General features: G+C 58.2%; 1 protein-coding gene across 6 annotated transcripts in view; it reads left to right on the forward strand.

Annotated features, from left to right (window-relative positions):
• Window positions 1-13,104, forward strand: part of KCNN3 (potassium calcium-activated channel subfamily N member 3) — a 72,470-nt gene that overhangs the window by 18,688 nt on the left and 40,678 nt on the right. The window lies entirely within an intron of this gene.

Raw genomic sequence — 13,104 nt, forward strand, 5'->3', positions numbered from 1 at the left:
CGGTGAAGCTGCATGTTCAGGGGGTGTAACGCTGAACTCTCCCTGGGAGGATGTACCCAGCAGCTCTGGACATAAGCGCCAGGTGCTGCCTGGATTGTCACACAAGGCTCATGGGACGATGCAGCACAGGCCCTTGGTGTGGAGACAGGAAGGGCAAGGGTCACCTGAGGCCATACGGGCTCCTTCCCAGAGGCATGTGCAGCCCATCTGGGCGCTGCGGGAGCTGGGCCAGCCCACGCCTCTGGAGAGGCAACACACTGCTCCACCCTTGGTGGCCCCACTCCGAAGTCCAGCTGCTGTTCTCTGGGAGACAGACCCTGGAATGCAGCTCTCCGCCCTGGAGGGGCCCAGTGTTGGGGACCCAGCCCTAACTAGGCCCCATGCTGGGCAAGGGGTGCTTGGGGGTGTGGTGTGAGGAAGGTGGGGCTAGGCCTCACCAAGAGCTGTTGTCTGTCCTGGCAGCAGCCAAGGGAAATACAGAACCGGGTGGGAACAGGGGCCCTGTGTTGGTGTTCTAAGGCCGACTCTGCTTCCAAAGGGAGCAAAGCAAGGCTCCCTGGCCTCTGCTGGGCGGGCAGGCAGGCTCCTTTCCCTGCCTCAGCCATGAATGCTGGGGCTGAGTGCAGTCAGCAGGCTGGTTCCCACCTCGCACCAGGCCCATCCTGCACACATGCACCAGGGCAGCTCGGCATCGGGGCAGCTGCCTTTGTCTGCCCTGTTACCAGGACTGGTGGGGTGCAGAACCGCGCAAGCTAGCTCTGTCCGGATGGGCCAGGCTCTGGCCAGTGCCTCATGGAAAGGAGCAGTGGGCAGAGACTGGACAAAGCTGCCTTCCAAACCTTCCCCAGGGATGGCTTGAGAGCCCTTTCAGCATGCGCCTGCAACCCTAACTACTGCTGGTCTGGATGCTCCTACCATTGAACCAACAGCCTCTCCTGCACCTGAACCCTGCAAAGCATTGCGCCTCAGCATCTTGCAGCAGTGAGTTCCACTGGCAAATTGCATGTTGTGCAAGATTAAGCATTTCCCTTGCTCAGTTTCAATGCTCGTCTCAGTTTCGCCCTCTTGGAGGAAGAGCAGGGGGGTTTCCTGTCCCAGTATCCCAGCAGATCCCCGTTCTGGGTTGCTGCCAGTGTGAGCCGGCAAAGGAGGGACTTCTGATGGTGCTTTGCGCAGGAGCCTGGGGCTGGGCAAGAAGCCAAAGGACAAGGCCAGCACTTTCGCTGCTGGTGACAGGCAGATGATGTGCCATGGAAAGCTGTGACCACATCTCCTAATCAGCCCTGCGCGCTCTGCCTCCCTGGCCGCAGCAGGCTTGTGGGGGGAAGGGAAGGGAAGGCTCCAGCATGGCTCTGGGAACACCACTTCCCATGGCCTCTGGATCCAGTGGCAAATTAGTGCTGGAACGTTTCTGCCAGGTGAGAACAGGAGATGGGCAGAGCATCAAGGCCCAGCTTCCAAGCATGCAGAGGCCAGGGCCTGGTGCTCCCAGGGCAGCATGATTCTTGGCAGTAGCAGCAGTGTTCGTGTCCCAGGCTTTGCGTGCAGCAGGGGTCATCCAGCAGTGCTGGAGTGGGGAGTTGACATGGCTGGCTGTGTGCATAGAGCCCGTTGGAGCCAACCATTGGCTGGCTGCACGACTGCCTTGGGGTGGAGAACACAGAGCAGAACCAAGGAAAGGTGATTGGAAAAACAGACTTACGCACTGGGCACCAGGCCGTGCATTGTCTGGGAGGGACCTGTGGTAGCCCAGGGGCTTGGCGCCAGCTGCTCTGGTTTAATGGGACCTGTGGTAGCCCAGAGGCTTGGTGCCAGCTGCTCTAGTTTAATGGCCATTTGCTTCAGGCTTCTCAGGAGAGAGACTTTTCTCTGCTGTTTGACTGTCTTGTGCAGAAGGATGCCCATGCTGCTGTGACTGGGAGCTGTCCAGCTGCAAGGGGCTGGGACTGCTCTGCTCTCAGTCCTGCCTCTGGGCTGAGCACATTACCGCATGTGCTGCTGCACAAAAGTGAAGTAGCGCAGGAGCTGGAGGTCTGGAGTTTTGAGCTGCTTGATTCCTCACCAGGCCTCACTCCCAGCTGAACAGGGGCTCACCTTGCAGCTGGTGAGGGGCTCCTGCAGGCTGCAAGTGAATTCACTGCTTCCGATCCTCTGAAGAGACCTGGGGGCAGAGACTGCAGCTGTGCACAGGCTGTGGGAACATCAGCAGTGTTCATGTTCCTGGCAGGTGCTGCCCAGCTCCTCAGCCTCTAGTGCAGCATGGCAGGTGCTTTATCACAGCTGGCTGGGATGGAAGCAGAGTCCCGTCCCAGCTTTGCAGTCACACTCCTCTTCTTGCCTCCCTGCCGAGCACATCGAGAGCTCTGACAAATGCACTTGATGGCCATGGAAGAGCTGCTGCACTACAAGAGCCCTTTGTTTTCCCGGCCACACAGGCAGCACCTGACAAATGCTCGATTTCTTGTGGCTCTCCCTCCAGCCCACAGCTCGTGCTGGTGTGAAAAACACTCCAGGGCCTGGAGGCACTTGTGTGGCCGGCATCTGGGCAATGCACAGGTTTGTCTGGGACTCTGCCAGAGGCACTGGCAAACAAGCAGCTGCTACCCTTTCCTCTAGCTGAGTGATTCAAAGCAAATATTCGGGAGAGCTCTGGCCTTTGCAGAAACCTCCCCTGAGGCTGTCTTGTCAGTGCACGCCTGGCCCTGGGCTCAGCTGCCTGCTTGCCCTGGGAGTTGTACGAGGGTTTTGTGGGGCTGATTGAAGCCAAAGACAAAATTCCTACTGGCGTGTGAGTCATCCTTGGCTTCATGTGCCCTGGTGCTTGCATCCATGCTCCATTCTGGCAGCTCTGGATGCCACTTTCCCGTTTGCCCAGCAGAGGCTTGGAAACGTTCAGCAAGGTTTGGCTCCCAGTCAAACTCAAGGCAAGGTCATGAGAGCAGACCAAGTTCCTTCAGCGATGCATGCTTTGTGGGCGCTCTGAGGCAGAGGGAGAAGCCAGAGTTGGTGCTTGTCCTCTGCTGCGTGGAATGGAGAAACGGGAGAGAGGCGAATCTCTGCTGAGGAGTGGGGGTCAGAACAACCTGCAGGAGCAGAGAAGAGGCTGGGGAAATTCCTGCCATGACGAGCACCTGGAGGAACTCCAGCTCTGACCGGAGCTGACTCCTGTTAAACCTCTACCAATGTACAGACTTTCCTGCTCAAGCGCTGCCATTGTTTCCTTGGCTGTGACCAGCACTGGGATGCGCTGCTCAAAGGACACCACGGTGTCTCCAGCCACCTCTCCCCTTGCCATTGCACTGCTGTCTTCTCTCTCTCTTGTTTTTAGCTTCTGGCACAGGATTCTGAGCTGGTGAGTCTGCTCTGGCTCTGCTACCCAGCTTTGGGATTGGGCAGCAGCTTCTTCCCCCTTGCAGAGGCATGGATCTGAATGTCTAATGGCTCTGACTACAGGCCCTGGCTGCAGGGTTGTATTTCCCGCTTCTGGTGCCTTCTCCCAGTCTTTGCAGGATGTCAGGGGAGTGAGCCCAGGCCCCTGCGTGCAGCTGAGGTCCCTGTGCCAAGCACTAAAATACCAGGAGCACCAACTGGGGCTGACACCCCACCTCCTCGACGTGCTCTCCTGCCCCAGGCTGGGTCTTGCAGGCCCAGCTGGCAGTCGGCCATTCTGTGGCTTGGCCAGTCACTCAGTTTAGTGACAGCCGTAGAGCTCAGTCTGTTTAGGTGAACAATGGTTCTGGGTAACTCAGTCTGAGTCTCCACCTGGGAACAAATGTTTCCTGGGCCTTGGCCATAGTAGGGGACAGTCTAACCTGCACCAACAGCTGGGCACTGAAGCCAGACACCTCATATGGGAAATGGTGCTAATATTGCACATGGGGGGTAATGGACCATCAGACCAGCTTCTCCGGTGGTGCTGCATTCTCACTAGCCACTGTTATCCCGACAGATGCTAGAAACCAGCCAAAGTGTAGGAATGCCTTGGGGGCAACTCCTCCGGCCTGGCAATCTCTGAACCTCCCCAGTCTGTGTGTTCCCACCAGCCACAGACAGGAACCTGTACAACACAGTGACAAATGTTCCTGCCTGGAGAGTAAAATCTGCCACTGTCGGGGAGCAAGCCAAGCCCTCCTACCTGTGGACTGCATTGCTTGCACAGGGCCTGGCACAGTGGACACCCTACTCCGCCCCGCAATAAACGGGGTTCATCTGCCTCTGGCTTGGGCTAACTCGCATCACTTGTCTCTGGCCTGCTGTGCTTGCTGGGAAATGGGGGTTATCCTCCAGGCTTCCCCTGGGGCCAGGGAGCAGGAATGTTCTTTGCAATACCTGCATCCTGAAAAGCTCCAGCTCTGAGGCCGTATCCACTTTGTTCCTGGGGCAGGGGGGAAACCATCCCAGGCTGCCCAGTGGAGCTGCTTCCCAGGAGTGAGGTTTTGTGTGGGTCTCATGTGCTGCTCCAGGTACCAGCTCTCGCTCCTCCCTTCAGAGAGCCCCTGCTTTGACTGGATGGGTCTTCCCCTTGCGGGGGGGATGCGAAGCTGGCTAGATACCGACTGGGGACCCCCAAGGCCAAGGGCTGTTCCTGGTGCAGGGGGTAGGCCTGCGAGTGGTCAGCAATGGCACTAGCAACAGTAGGCTGGCTCTGAAGCCTCAGCTGCCAGCGCAGTGCTGTGGCAATGTCTGAGGGGAGTTGGCTGGCTAAACAGCGCCGAGGGCCTCTCGTGTCAGCAGGTCCTGCAGTGTGGAAGAGGGACAGACTCTGGAAGGCTAGTGGCATTAGCTCAGGGCCTGTGGAGCCCTGTGTCCTGCCTGCAGCACCCAAGGGGCACCCTGGAGAGGCACATAGCTGCAGGGAGCTGACAAGGGTCTCCAGTGGAACTCCTGATGACTTCCTGCACTTGGGCTGGGCTATGGGCTGCCCAGCCTGTGGCAGCCGCTGGCTGGCTTGTGCCCAGGGTGGGTGAGCACCCCAGAAAGAGACACTGCTCCAGGGGACAGCCCAGTCTCCTTCCCTGGGGGAGTTGCACACTCCACCCTTCCACGGCCCCTTGCCCTTTTGGTGGCGGGGCTGCCTGGTTTCACTGCCGGACTTCTCCACTACCCCAGGTGCCAAGACTGGCCTGGGCTGAGTCCTTGGGCTGTGCTGGCTGCCTAGGCAGAGCCTGGCGTGTTGCCTGGGGCAGCTGCTCTTCTGCCATTGTGCTTCTCCAATCACTTTGGTGCTGCCCTGAGCCTAGCTGACCGCACTGGGCCTCTTGTGCCCCCAGCGCCTGCAGCAATTGCTTTGTCCTGGTACAGGAAGCCAAGGCGTTCTCACCGGGAGGGTTCAGCAGAGGTGCAGTTGCTGGGACTCATGGTTCTGTCTCAGGTGGTGTCTGGCTCTGACGTACAGGGGTGACTTATGGGGTCCCCGGCCCAGGCTGCTGGTCTCTCCCTGAGCAGTGGTGGCAGGCGATGAGCTCAGACAGGGAATTGGTCACTATCAGGCATCATGAAGCCCGACTGTTGGAGCAGGGGAGCAGCTCTGCCTGCCCTCCCGTGAGCTGCGTGCTCATCCCGCCTGAGGGATGATGGGCACAACCTGCTCCCCCTGTGCCCATCGGCACCTTCGTTCCTGCTTGCTGGGGGTGCAGGAACGAGCCCAGCCCGTGAGGCTGGAACAGGATGTTCCCAAGGACCCAGCCCTGAGCTGCTCTGAAAGCCAGCCCAGGGGTGAGGACGGGGCTGACTTGGCCCTGCTCAAGCACCGCTGGTGCCCCAGGCCAGGCCAGGGGAGGAGTTGGTGCAGGGATGTGAAGCTCTCCACCATGGGCGTGGGTTTACCATGCCCTGCATCCCCCTTCTCCCCGCTGCCCTTTCCTACTTATTCACTGATGCTCCTCGCTGGGGGCAAATGCTTGAGGGTTCCCTGATAACTGCCTCTGCCTCACCTGCTACTGGGCTGCATCAGATCCTGCTTCATCATCCTCAACCCACAGTGGCTGTGGGGCAGCCAGGCCCCCTCTAGCTGTGCTGTGCGGCTCGATCCCTGTGTTTCTGGGTGCACCTGTCTGAGGGGCACATGCTAGCAGCTGGGGAGCTGAGCAATGCATGCACTGTGGAAAAGAGCTCAGTGCTGCCAGGGTACAAAGGCTGTCACCCTAGCAGCAAGGGCCCCAGCCACACAGCCTAGCAGCAGCAGCTTAAGGAGATTAAGGCAAATGCCAGTGGCACATGCAGTTCCAGGAGGTATGTTCCTCCCAAAAGCTTCCTGTGGATGCTAATCCAAGGGCTGCTGCTTTTCTCTAAGGTCATTTGTCTGGAAAGTGCCTCTTCTCCCAGCCCCCTAGCAGCTCTGCCTGCAGGGCGGGCAGGCAGTCTGCTGGCCAGGGCCTGAGATCCCACTCAGCTTGTCCAGGCAGGGTCGTGCCACGTCATTTAGTTGGGCCTGGAACTTGCGCGTCACAAAACAGAATCTGCCTCTCGTTGGCTCAAAACAAAATCAGGAGCCCAAGTAGGGTCCACAGCCGCCCCTCCCACTCCCTGCGGATTAGAGACTCTACTAAAAAACCCTTAATCCTACCCTAAAGCTCTGCTCTGACCTCTCCTGCTGTTCTGGGAGAGCCTCCTTTGGCAAGGCCCAGCCCACGCCCTAGGTCCTCATCCTCCCTCTTTAAAGTGCTGATACCAGATCTCATCGGTGCTTCCCCCTTCACCTGGGAATCAGCAGCTCACGCTTCACCCTTGCCCTGCATCTGCCGGTAGGGTGGGGCCTCTCATGAAAACACCACTTGCTTGGTGCACACCCTGGTTTGTTCATTGTGATTTAAGGCCATTGCGCACACTGCTATTTACAGAATGCATCAGTGAAGAGGGCTCTGTCCTGGCCAGTCTGAGACACAACACACCCTCAGGTGCCACTTGTCAGCTGGGGAGACACCTTTACTCCGTTGTGTGCTGGGCCCGTGGTTTCTTAGTCAGCTGTCTCTCTTCCACGCACTGTGCCCTTTGGGACAGTTCTGCTGTCTGGATAATAGTCTTGCTTTGCTGTGGGCGGTGGTAAATAGGCAGCTGAGAGCACTGTTTATTTCAGTGAGCAGCTCTCCCCTCCTGGCACAGGCAGCCCTTGGGTGCCTTCCCACTCACTTGATTTTAACTTGAGCCCCTTTTGCTTCTGCAAGAAAGGCCCCTGCCTCCCTGCATGGATGTGACTTGGTGCCTTGCTGGCTTGGCCAGCAGTTGAGGTGGGATGGGACTGGAGGAGCGTCTGGTCCTTTGGAGGATAGTTACTTAGCAAACAGTTGTAAGTAGGTTGTGCGGAGGTCAGACTAGAGGAATGAATGGCTCTCAGATGCTCTGAGGCAGATTAGTAGGCACAGCAGCTCCAGGGGCTTGTGACTGTGGCACTAGGCCTGAGGGGGCTGCGCTGAATTGGGCTGTGGTACAGAGCTGCCTGGCCCTTTGCCTGCAGTTTTCATCCCTCTGCGTGCATCCTAGTCTGGGAGGGGCCCAGCCCTCCCTTTCCCAGCTGGAACAGGGCAGCTCTCGCCTGTTAAAACTGTAAGTTCTGGGTGCTCTGTCTTGCTCTAACCATAGCACGGGGGGGTGCCTGAGCTCCCTGACAGCCGGGCAGCCTCACCGCAGTGGGGATACTCTGCGGCAGGGGCCATTGGATACGCTGGGAAGAGCAGACCCTGCCAGCAGCCAGTTAAGCCCCACTCGTGCCTGCTCTGGCTGGGGCCAGTGCCCTAGCTGTTGGGGGACAGATGGGTGGGAGCTGTCCTCAGCCAGCCCTGCCTGTTTGTCAAGTGCTGAGAGAGGCTGCGGGGGCGCGTGATAATGCGGAACTGCCAGAGCCTGGCCTGGCTGATGGAGCTGTCCCGATCCAGTGGCAGTGGTGCTGCTGGGCACACTCCTCTCGTGTGATTGCTTGTGGGGGGAGCCTCAGTTGTCTGCAGCTGGAGCTGTCAGCAAAGCCAGGCCCGTCCCTGGGGAACAGGGCAGGAAGTTCTGGCACTCCAGAAGGGCAGGGGAAGGAAGCACCGGACTCCCCAGAACTGGGCCAGGGAAAGCACCCAGGCCCGGGGCACGTGACAAGGTGGGGCAGAGCCCTGCCTGCTCTCCCCCAGTAGGCCTGCCGTGGCCATGCGTGTGCACTGCCGTTCCCAGAGGGGCCTGGCTAGCTGCAGAAGCACAGACCTGCCCCAGGATCCAAGCTGGCTCAGCCCCTGTTCCCCAGCCAGTTCACCCCGTGGCCTGTCTGCGGCCAGGGCACTGAGCAGAACAGGCACTTGTCAAGGGAGCCACCCCATCTCCCGTTCCCAGCCCTTCCCCTCCCAGTTAATAACTACCGATGGACCCATCCTCCATGAATTGATCCAGTTCTTTTTCCGCACCTTGGTAGTCCTGGCCCTCCCCGTGTCCTCTGGCAGGGAGTTGCACGGCTTGACTGGAGGTTGTGTGTGTTAACCCTGCTCCCTAGTAATTGCGGGGGACCTCGTAAGTCTTGTAATGGGCAGGAGTAAGTTTTGCATTCTCCGGGAGCTGTGCTGACTGCATGTGACTGCTGTGTGTTTACCTGGCCTGAAGCGTCCGTCCCCCTGCCAGCCGTGGGGGCTGTGTCTGGGCAGGGGAAGCACAGCTGTGCTCTCAGGCCTGGTCTATCCTGGGGTTTTGTCCCCCCCACAATACCAGAGCTTTGCCTGTCTGCACTTGCAGTCGGAGTGTGTGTGAAGGTGTGTGCAGGGAGGCAGCCAGTAGTGAGAAGCCAGGAGCTAGGGCTCAGTTCAGTCAGTGTGGGTAAGGGGGGTGGTGCTCAGCCCCCCCCCTCCCAAGAAGAGCGGAAGGGCCAGGGGCTACCTCTGCAGGAGGCGGGGCAGGGCTGGGCACTCCTCTGGTTTGCTCGTTCAGAGGCGGGATGTGCCTGGTGCCTTGGAAGTCGGGCTGGGGGGGGCGGGGCTCGGATGGTAGAGGGAGGGGCTTCCATTGAGTGAACTCAGTGGTATGAGATCAACAACCACACCAGACTATTGCCCTGGGGCCCCTTCCCAGAGCTGGCATGAGATTGTCGCTGCTCCTGGGAGGCCTGATTCCCTCGCTACTAGCTGCTTGCCCTGCACGCCTGTTGGTGCAGGTGTGAGGAGGCAGCAGTGCTCTCTCTCTCTCTCTGTTGCTGGGCACTTCTCCCGAGGTGGGGGAGATGAGGCCGTCCGCACGTGCCTGTTCTGTGGAGTCACAGACCACTCGCTACTCCTCCTGCTGTGCAGGTAAACTAGCACCGTCTGCTGCGACTGCCAGGCTAGGCCAGCAGTCCGCTAGGCTGTGCTTTCCCCCGGAGGGAGGGGCTGAGCCTGGCCCTGGCCAAGCAAACTCCAGGGCATGTGCACAGGCAGGCTGCAGACTGGGCATCAGCCACCTCCTTGCTGCGTTAGGGGCTGTGAAGACCAGCTAGTGAGAGGCCTGTCTCTTTTCCCAAGTCAAGCCAGTGCTGGGTGAGAAATGGCATTGAATGGAGGGGCCTGACTGCCTCTCCTGAGTTGCTGTCAGCAGGGACCCTTGGCTGGCTGGTAGCTCATAGAGGCCTCTCTGCTCCAGCCCTCTTCTGTCTGCCTTATTGGGGCACAGGGTGATGCTGGGCTGCTGCTCCCTTCCCCTCCCAGGGATGCCCAGTGCAGGAAGCAGATGTGTGCTGATTTCTAAGAGCAAAGGCGAGAGAGCCTGTCTGTTTCAGGGCTGCGGGTTTCTGGGTCGTGGCTAGGGTCTTGCAGGCTGAGAATGCTAATGAGCTAATTACTTCACTTTTAAGTAATGAGCAATCAGCTCTAGAGCAGAATGTGCTGCCAGCTAACCCAGAGCTGAGCCTAGCCTGGAACGGGGCGGGGCGGGGGAGAAAAGCAGCCCACCTGACCTGCATCAGTGTGGTGCTGAGCAGCTCTGATCCAGGAGCAGGCCTGGGCCATGGGAGCTACTGAGTGTGTGCAGCCTCTCCTACCGCTTGCTAAGGCTTCATGCAAACATAAACTCCCTGTGCTGGACCCACATTACCTACACCCTGACAGCCAGGGTGGTTAATCCAGTTTGCAGAGAGGGAAACTGAAGCAGGGAATCCAGAAGAGAGCTGCCCAAACTTCCCTTCACACCCGGGTGTGTGTGTGTGTGAGAGAGAGAGAGAGAGAGAGAGAGACACTAGGATGCGGTCACAGACGTCACTGTGGGCTCGTTCCCTAGTGTGCTGGTTCTTCCTCTGCTGCCTGTGTCCTTATTCTCTGGGGCTCCCCCCACCAAGCAGTGCAGACACTGACCCACTTCAGCTTGGGAGGACGCAACAACCAGGAAACCAGCCCTCAAGAGGGATCGAGCCCCAAATAAATCTGTTTTACACAGAGAGGGCACAAGTTTGCTGTTTTTTGTCAAGGGCAGAAAGAGGTGCACGGTGATTATTTCCGTGCAGGTAACAATTATTTACCTTGGACTTGATCATAAAAGTGTTTCACTAAGTGCAAACAGTTGGACTGAAGTGATTGCCAGTGAAAACAGACAGATCAAAGTCACCTACTAAATCCTACTGAAAAGAAAATGAAGAACTAGTCCTGGTTCACCAGGAAATGTACTGCTTACAGATCCTTACTTTAAAGAACTGTTCTTATTTCAGATGCAATCTTCAAGTCAGAGTCAAACTCTTACAGTGAGGCCCACTGCAGCCAAAGAGCTGACAGCTTTCCATTGCTTAAAGAGACTCTTCCTCAGGGTGAGAAATTCTGGTTTCCTGCCACCCCCGCTGTGGAAATGGACCAAATCAAGATAGAGCCTTGTACCAGGTGGTATGGTCCCCTGTCCCTCTAGCCTAACCACCTGCCAGACTTGCAGGACAAACAAGGCTGTTTAAAAGTCCTTAAGTTGATCACCCAGTGATGAGGCTCATTAGTATATTTAAAACTATAACCAGACTTGCACTCAGTACTTCTGAGTGCACAGCCAGGAATGACACATGCACCAGCTTCGAATCTCCAGCTCTAGCAGACAGCAGCATTAAAATGGCTAAGGATCAGAGTCTGTGGTCTTCATCTGCAAAAACAATAAGGCGTGTGGCACCTTGTAGACTAACAGCCATGCAACTAAAATGGATGGGTTATGGGAGGTGTTTTGGCTAAGGCATGCGTGAGTTAGGCATAGCTGCAGTTATGAAGTGCGGGGACAGAGCGGTCACAGTGAGCGCAGCTGCTGCTTTGGCCAGGGCGGGGCCCAGCTCCATAGGGAGTTCACATTCAGTGATGGTTCTGTCAGGCTGCTGCTATTGCCTGAGGCACAGGAGTGTGAGAGGAAAGGGGACTTTTTAAACAGTTTCTAACTCTGCTGAAGCTGAGTGGAATTAAATGGCCCTAGGGGCCAGGCTTTGCCCCTGCCCTGCTGCAAGATGTTGCAGCTTTGCAAAGAAAAGGATGTAGGACTTCTGTAACAGAAAGTGTTGGGGGGAGCTAACTCCAGGCAGTGACCTCAGCGCAGGGCATGGACCAACGATGGCCACTTGGGCCTCTGGCACTTGGTGATAACACCACCTCAGTGCACTCCTGTAAGGCTCAGGCTGGGGTGCTGTGTACTAAGTACACCCTGCCTCCAGAACAGGGGAATCTCCTTTGCTTCCCCTGTCCTACTGAGGAGCCAGGGGTGCAAACCTGCAGCAGCAGAGCCGATGCCAACAGTGTTCCAAGCACCAGTGTAACCCCGGGCTGCTGGAGAGAGGCCTGGTCTGTGAATAAGGCAAACCAAAGAGGCCCTTCTCTGTGGCCCAGGCACTCTAGTAGGGTAAATACAGCTTATTGTCACAGCAGGTTTTAATTCAGCACTGCCAGCAGCTGCTGTTACCGGCCGGCTGGTTGGGAGCACCTGCCAGAGGATGGCTCTGAGCTGTGTCCAGGCTATTAGCAGAGAGAGCTTCCTGTGAGCGTGGCCCGTTTGCTGTGGGGTGTGGCCAGGCCTGGGGGAGGGAGCAGAACCCTCTCCCCTTTTCTGTCTCTGTCTCATTCGTTAGCATGGGCTGGGAATGTGCGTGTGGATTTCTCACCCTGCTGCTGCCGGAAGTGCTGGGAAGTGGGGGGATGCACTGCCCTCTTAAGGCTGGTGTCACTGGTAGTGCTGCCTGGTGCCTCCCCTCCCTGGCCAGTGTGCGCTAATAAGAGGAGAATTTCAAAGGCATATGCTGGGAGCCCTGGAGTCACCCCTTGCTCGGGGCCAGTAGCAGTTAGATCTGCCCGGGGTGGGTGGGTGTGGCTGTAGATGGCTGAAATCGGGCCCGAGGCCCATGGGCCCTACTCGCTCCCCTGGGCTGTAACCATGCAGGTCCAACCCTTGGGCCCATGGATTGTGTCTGTTCTAAGGTGGTTCCTGGTGCGCGTTGAGCTGGCTTTGGCTGTCCCCAGGGGCTCAGCCCACCCTGTGGGAGGCGAAGTGGAGGCGGGCAGGGTGTGGCTGGGGCTGTCAGGTGTAGGGCCCCTCAGACTGAGTGCGTGGGGCTGGCTCCAGGCTGCCCACCAGCGGCAGCAAACCCTGGCACAGTGCAGTGGGAACTTCTCCCCCAGGTGCAGGCTGGGGCTTCTCAACAGGGGCCTGCACTTGCCTGCCTGGCTCTCCAGCTGGAGCCTTGTTTCCTCGCCTCTGGGGCAAGTGCCAGCAGTCCTGAGGGAGCCTCCCTGGCTGCTGCTGGCCTTTGGAGGTGGTTTCCATGGAAACCCTGGAAGCAGTGGTGCACTCCCAGGCTGCATGCGGCAGGGGGCTTTACAAAGGCAGAGCTTTACCAGCCCCCCGACTCTTCCAGCGGGGTAAGATCCCCTTTCCAGCACGAGGAGGCAGGCTGCTGGCGGGTTGGTTCCTGGGCGTTGTTGTCCGTTTTAATCCCTGTGTGCAGGACGGAAGGGGAGGTCAGCTCCCCCGCCAGCATCACCTGCGCGGCTTGGAGCGGTTTTGTAAGCAGTTGCAGAAACAAAGCAGTGAAAAGTTGTGGTGCTCTCAGCCCAGCGCAGAGACCAGAGTGGCTGGCGGCTGTCAGCCTGGGGGAGGCTTCACCTGGCAGAGCTGCTCCGAGCAGGTGAACCCACTGACCCCAGCTGGGCAAAGGCTGGGGTCCTG

Source organism: Carettochelys insculpta, chromosome 30 (assembly GCF_033958435.1).
Source record: "Carettochelys insculpta isolate YL-2023 chromosome 30, ASM3395843v1, whole genome shotgun sequence".
NCBI classification, from domain to species: domain Eukaryota; kingdom Metazoa; phylum Chordata; order Testudines; family Carettochelyidae; genus Carettochelys; species Carettochelys insculpta.